Raw genomic sequence first — 6,000 nt, 5'->3', positions numbered from 1 at the left:
CAAGAACTAGACCTGCTTAGAATTCCAAGAACTAGACCTGTGTAGAATGCCAAGAACTAGACCTGCTTAGAATGCCAAGAACTAGACCTGCTTAGAATGCCAAGAACTAGACCTGCTTAGAATGCCAAGAACTAGACCTGCTTAGAATGCCAAGAACTAGACCTGCTTAGAATGCCAAGAACTAGACCTGCTTAGAATGCCAAGAACTAGACCTGCTTAGAATGCCAAGAACTAGACCTGCTTAGAATGCCAAGAACTAGACCTGCTTAGAATGCCAAGAACTAGATCTGCTTAGAATGCCAAAAACTAGAACTGCTTCAACCGGTACTATTTACAAAGCAACTCCTGGCCTACAGACTTTCTTCTTCTGGAGACCCCCCCCCCCAATTGGCAAAACAATGCTTAATGTTTATTAGGGACTCCATCCATAAGGTGTCACACCGACACAACATAGCTGGCTTTCTTGACGTGTGTGTGCCACTGAGAGGACCGTCTATGAGGGCTGTGTGGCATAGCGCCACACTCTCTCATCCACCAACACTGAGGAGGAATGCAGAATTAAGACGTTTGTTTTAAAATACAAGTTGTTGAATATTGTAATGTGTCACTGTTCCAATACTGTTGGAGCTCACTGTATATTTATATTGCGGACTCTGACATTTCTCGTTCTAGTATTTCTTAATTTGATTTGCGTGTATTGTTAGGTATTACTGCACTGTTGGCGGTAGGACCATAAGCATTTAGCTACACATCTGCACAATGTGTACGCGACCAATACATTTTGATATATAAAAATGTGGTATTATACACTCAGTTGCCAGTTTATTAGGTACACCCATTTCGTACCATGTCGGACCCACCTATGCCTACAGAGCAGTCTGAATTCTTCGGGGCATCAATTCTATAAGGTGTGGCATTCAAACGTTGCTCAACTGGTATCATGGGACCTAACGTGCGCCAAGGAAAACATTCCCCACACCATTACACCGCAGCCTGTATCGTTGATACCTGGCGGGATGGGGCCATGTGCTCACGCTGCTTACGCCAAATCCTGACTCTGCCATCAGCATGACGCAACAGGAAGTGGGATTCATCAGACCAGGGGATGTTTTTCCACTCTTCAATTGTCCAGTGTCGGTGATGGCGCGCCCACCGAAGCCGCTTCTTCTAGTTTTTAACTGTTAGGAGTGGAACCCAGGGAGGTTATCTGCTGCAATAGCCCATCCGTGACAAGGATCGACGAGTTGTGTATTTCAAGATGATGTTCTGCTCACCACTGTTGTACTGCACTGTTATTTGCCTGTTTGTGGCCTCTGCCTGTTCGCTTGCAGGATTCTTGCCATTCTCCATTCGACCTCTCTTATCAACAAGCTGGTTTTGCCCGCAGGACTGACGCTGACTGGATGCTTTTTGTTTGTCGCACCATAGCCGGTAAACCCTAGACCAGCCAATGTTTACTTTTACATTTTTTGGGGGGCTATGTCAGTCAATTGATAAACATCCTAACAGTATTTCCCTGCGATCACAATCCAACCTGGATCTACACTGAATATTTAATTCATTCAGATCTAGGATGTGTTATTTTAGTGTTCCCTTTATTTTTTTGAGCAGTGTATGTTTGGTTTTAATGTAGACAAGAGCCCTGAATACAGCTTCACACAGGTATGATCTGGCGAAGGGTACCGTGAGTTTTAATGCTCAGAGGGAGACGGCAGGTTATTCCTTTTTGAGTCAGGACTATATTGTCTGCATTCGGTATTATGACAGCTCGATCAGCTGTTCGATTTCACTTACCAGCATGTCCGCTGAGCCGGGATCACAGCCAAACGGATTGGGAAGTATGTCCCAAAGTGCTCTTCCAAGCGTTGGAGATGTGCAGGCATCACAACTGTTTCCTGTTAGAAACATGCACAGCAGAGGGAAGGGGGCTTGGCTTTTGAAAGACTCTCCAATAAGAATAATTTCCTCTGAATTCACTGATTCCGTCACTCATCTGTAGAATGTTTTTTTTTTGGGGGGGTATTTTCCCTGTATGCTTTGCATTCAGTTTCCCAAATATGTCTGTTACATAGGCAACGAAACACATTTTCCTTTCATTACACGTAAAAAAAAAAAAGCGGACTTAGTTGACTTCCTGTGTAATGAAAATAAAATGTGCCTCCTTTGCCTATGTATCACATATTTGGGAAACCGAACATGACAAAGTTTGATTTAATTAATCGAACGGTTGTCATTCACAATGGATGTAAAAAAAAAAACACACAGAAAGACTTGGTTAATTTTCTATCTATTGTGAATGACAACAGTTCCTCTCTCAATGCAAAAACATCTTTCCAACACGCCTCCTTGACAACCACCAAGCAAGCCTCAGTGTAAAATAGACTATTGTCATGCTCTGATCCCATATCTCCACACAGTTGTGCTAACAGGCGCGCAGTGGATGTGCATTGATGTTGTTTACAATCAAAGTTACCTGCTGCAGTTTATCTCTGAGTTCTGTGCTCAGCTCTTTTGCAGCCAGTTGCTCTCTTTTGCGTCCATCTGGCAGAGGGAGACTCATTCATAACTAGAGTGCAGAGGCCTGCCCGCCATAGACGGAGTCTCATCTGTGCATAAGCTCACCACTCACCATGACTGTAAATAGCCCACCCATTTTTACCTACCTCATCCCCATACTGTTTTTATTTATTTACTTTTCTGCTCTTTTGCACACCAATATCTCTACCTGTACATGACCATCTGATCATTTATCACTCCAGTGTTAATCTGCTAAATTGTAATTATTCACCTACCTCCTCATGCCTTTTGCACACAATGTATATAGACTATTTTATTAGATTTTTTCTACTGTGTTATTGACTTGTTTATTGTTTACTCCATGTGTAACTCTGTGTCTGTTCACACTGCTATGCTTTATCTTGGCCAGGTCGCAGTTGTAAATAATAACTTGTTCTCAACTAGCCTACCTGGTTAAATAAAGGTGAAATAATAACTTGTTCTCAACTAGCCTACCTGGTTAAATAAAGGTTAAATAATAAATAATAAAAAAATTTGATCCCATGGAATCAGTTTTTTGTTAATATAGCCACACAGCGCACTAAACATCCCCTGTGCCGTGTCATGCTCAGGAATCACGAGACAGAAGAATACATCCTCGTGAATAGCATCCACTGACATGTATAGCGAACAAAAGTAAATGCATGGGGCATCTCAGTCCTTCACAGCTAACATCCATTTGGAGAGCATAAGCTGGGGGAGTTTTTTTTTTAGTTTGGAAATTCTCCCACGACCCCATTTTCATATCAGGCAACCCCATATTGGTCGCATCATACCCACACTCAGTCACTCGCTGTGCCCATTCTAACGTTAAATAGAACAGTAACTGAATGTCTTGATGCCTGTCTGCCTGCTTGCTTTATATAGCAAGACAGCCATGTGACTCACTGTCTGTATGAGCAAACCATTTTCGTGAACGGGGTGGGGGTATACCTAATAAACTGGCCACGGAGTCTATAACTCTCAATGGTAATGGCATTGTTTGAGATGAGGGGCAAGACTTGTGTCCCTTTCAACATTTCTTGAAAGGTACGCTTAAGAAAATACGTTTGCGAATCATTTGTTATGGTTTAGACCAGTTTCCCAGACTCAGATTAAGCTTAGTCTTGGACTAGGAAGTATGTTCAATAGAGAATCTCCATTGAACATACTCTTTAGTTCAGGAGGACTTGGTTTAATCGGTTACAAGTGTAAGACAGCATACATAACACTTAAAAGTTTATTTAATTCACGTATACAAAGATATGACAATTCATTGTTACTGTGTCAAAATACATTATCACACAAATTCAGCTACATATTACAGAAATACTGTACAGTAAAGCATCGGTGAATCTGTGGAAATGTTAAATGTCACCCGGATTCAAGTAGCCTACGTTATGTGATTGATTTTATACGTGAATAAAACCTCATAATGTACAGATGATTATCTACAGTCTAATGTACACTAGCCTGACAGATGATTATCTACAGTCTAATGTACACTAGCCTGACAGATGATTATCTACAGTCTAATGTACACTAGCCTGACAGATGATTATCTACAGTCTAATGTACACTAGCCTGACAGATGATTATCTACAGTCTAATGATTCTGACAGATGATTATCTACAGTCTACAGTCTAATGTACACTAGCCTGACAGATGATTATCTACAGTCTAATGTACACTAGCCTGACAGATGATTGTCTACAGTCTAATATACACTAGTCTGACAGATGATTATCTACAGTCTAATGTACACTAGTCTGACAGATGATTATCTACAGTCTAATGTACACTAGCCTGACAGATGATTGTCTACAGTCTAATGTACACTAGCCTGACAGATGATTGTCTACAGTCTAATGTACACTAGTCTGACAGATGATTGTCTACAGTCTAATGTACACTAGCCTGACAGATGATTGTCTACAGTCTAATGTACACTAGTCTGACAGATGATTATCTACAGTCTAATGTACACTAGCCTGACAGATGATTATCTACAGTCTAATGTACACTAGCCTGACAGATGATTGTCTACAGTCTAATGTACACTAGCCTGACAGATGATTATCTACAGTCTAATGTACACTAGCCTGACAGATGATTATCTACAGTCTAATGTACACTAGCCTGACAGATGATTATCTACAGTCTAATGTACACTAGTCTGACAGATGATTATCTACAGTACTAGCCTGACAGATGATTATCTACAGTCTAATGTACACTAGCCTGACAGATGATTGTCTACAGTCTAATGTACACTAGCCTGACAGATGATTATCTACAGTCTAATGTACACTAGCCTGACAGATGATTATCTACAGTCTAATGTACACTAGCCTGACAGATGATTGTCTACAGTCTAATGTACACTAGTCTGACAGATGATTATCTACAGTCTAATGTACACTAGTCTGACAGATGATTATCTACAGTCTAATGTACACTAGCCTGACAGATGATTGTCTACAGTCTAATGTACACTAGCCTGACAGATGATTATCTACAGTCTAATGTACACTAGTCTGACAGATGATTATCTACAGTCTAATGTACACTAGTCTGACAGATGATTATCTACAGTCTAATGTACACTAGTCTGACAGATGATTATCTACAGTCTAATGTACACTAGTCTGACAGATGATTGTCTACAGTCTAATGTACACTAGTCTGACAGATGATTATCTACAGTCTAATGTACACTAGCCTGACAGATGATTATCTACAGTCTAATGTACACTAGTCTGACAGATGATTATCTACAGTCTAATGTACACTAGTCTGACAGAAGTACTTCATCTTTGTGTCTTTCTTGTAAACACTATAATTTAACATCATGAAAAGTTCAATGAAAGCAGCTATTCAAAGTGAATTACGATAACAAATCAAAGTAAAGCTGATATTCACTTAGTTGACATTTCCCTTCAAAGAGCTGAGCAACCAACACAATATTTACAAGTCAAGAGACAATCCAGACCAGCGTAACAACTTGATTTCGATAAACACACAGACAAAAAAAAATTAAATCCTGGTTTCTTTATGAGCATCCGTATAGAACGAAGGAAAAATTAATTCCTGGACAAAAGAGAGATTTGTCCATAATGTGACGTGTATTGGTTGGTTGTAAAATACTGTCTACAGCTTTTTTATGTAGTTCCTACGAAAGTATTAGATAAGCATTTAAGTATAGGCTTAAAAGGAGGACGTTAACTGGAGAGCATTAAAGTTCAGATGGAAAGCAGGAGGGCAGAATCAGTCATTGAGCCACTGAATACACTACAAATGGATTAGGAAGGCCGAGTCAAAAACAAAGCTAAAATCAAAACCTTTTAAACTGAAAAAGGAAAGGTGGCAAAGTCCAGCTTTATTTCACCTGAGCATGTTATATACCCTGTACTACGACCACCTCCTCACCGGAAACGAAAGGGACTTTATAAGACACTGATTAC

Source organism: Oncorhynchus tshawytscha, linkage group LG06 (genome assembly GCF_018296145.1).
Source record: "Oncorhynchus tshawytscha isolate Ot180627B linkage group LG06, Otsh_v2.0, whole genome shotgun sequence".
NCBI classification, from domain to species: domain Eukaryota; kingdom Metazoa; phylum Chordata; class Actinopteri; order Salmoniformes; family Salmonidae; genus Oncorhynchus; species Oncorhynchus tshawytscha.
The sequence above is the reverse complement of the archived record's forward strand: the minus strand, read 5'-3'. Positions refer to the sequence as shown.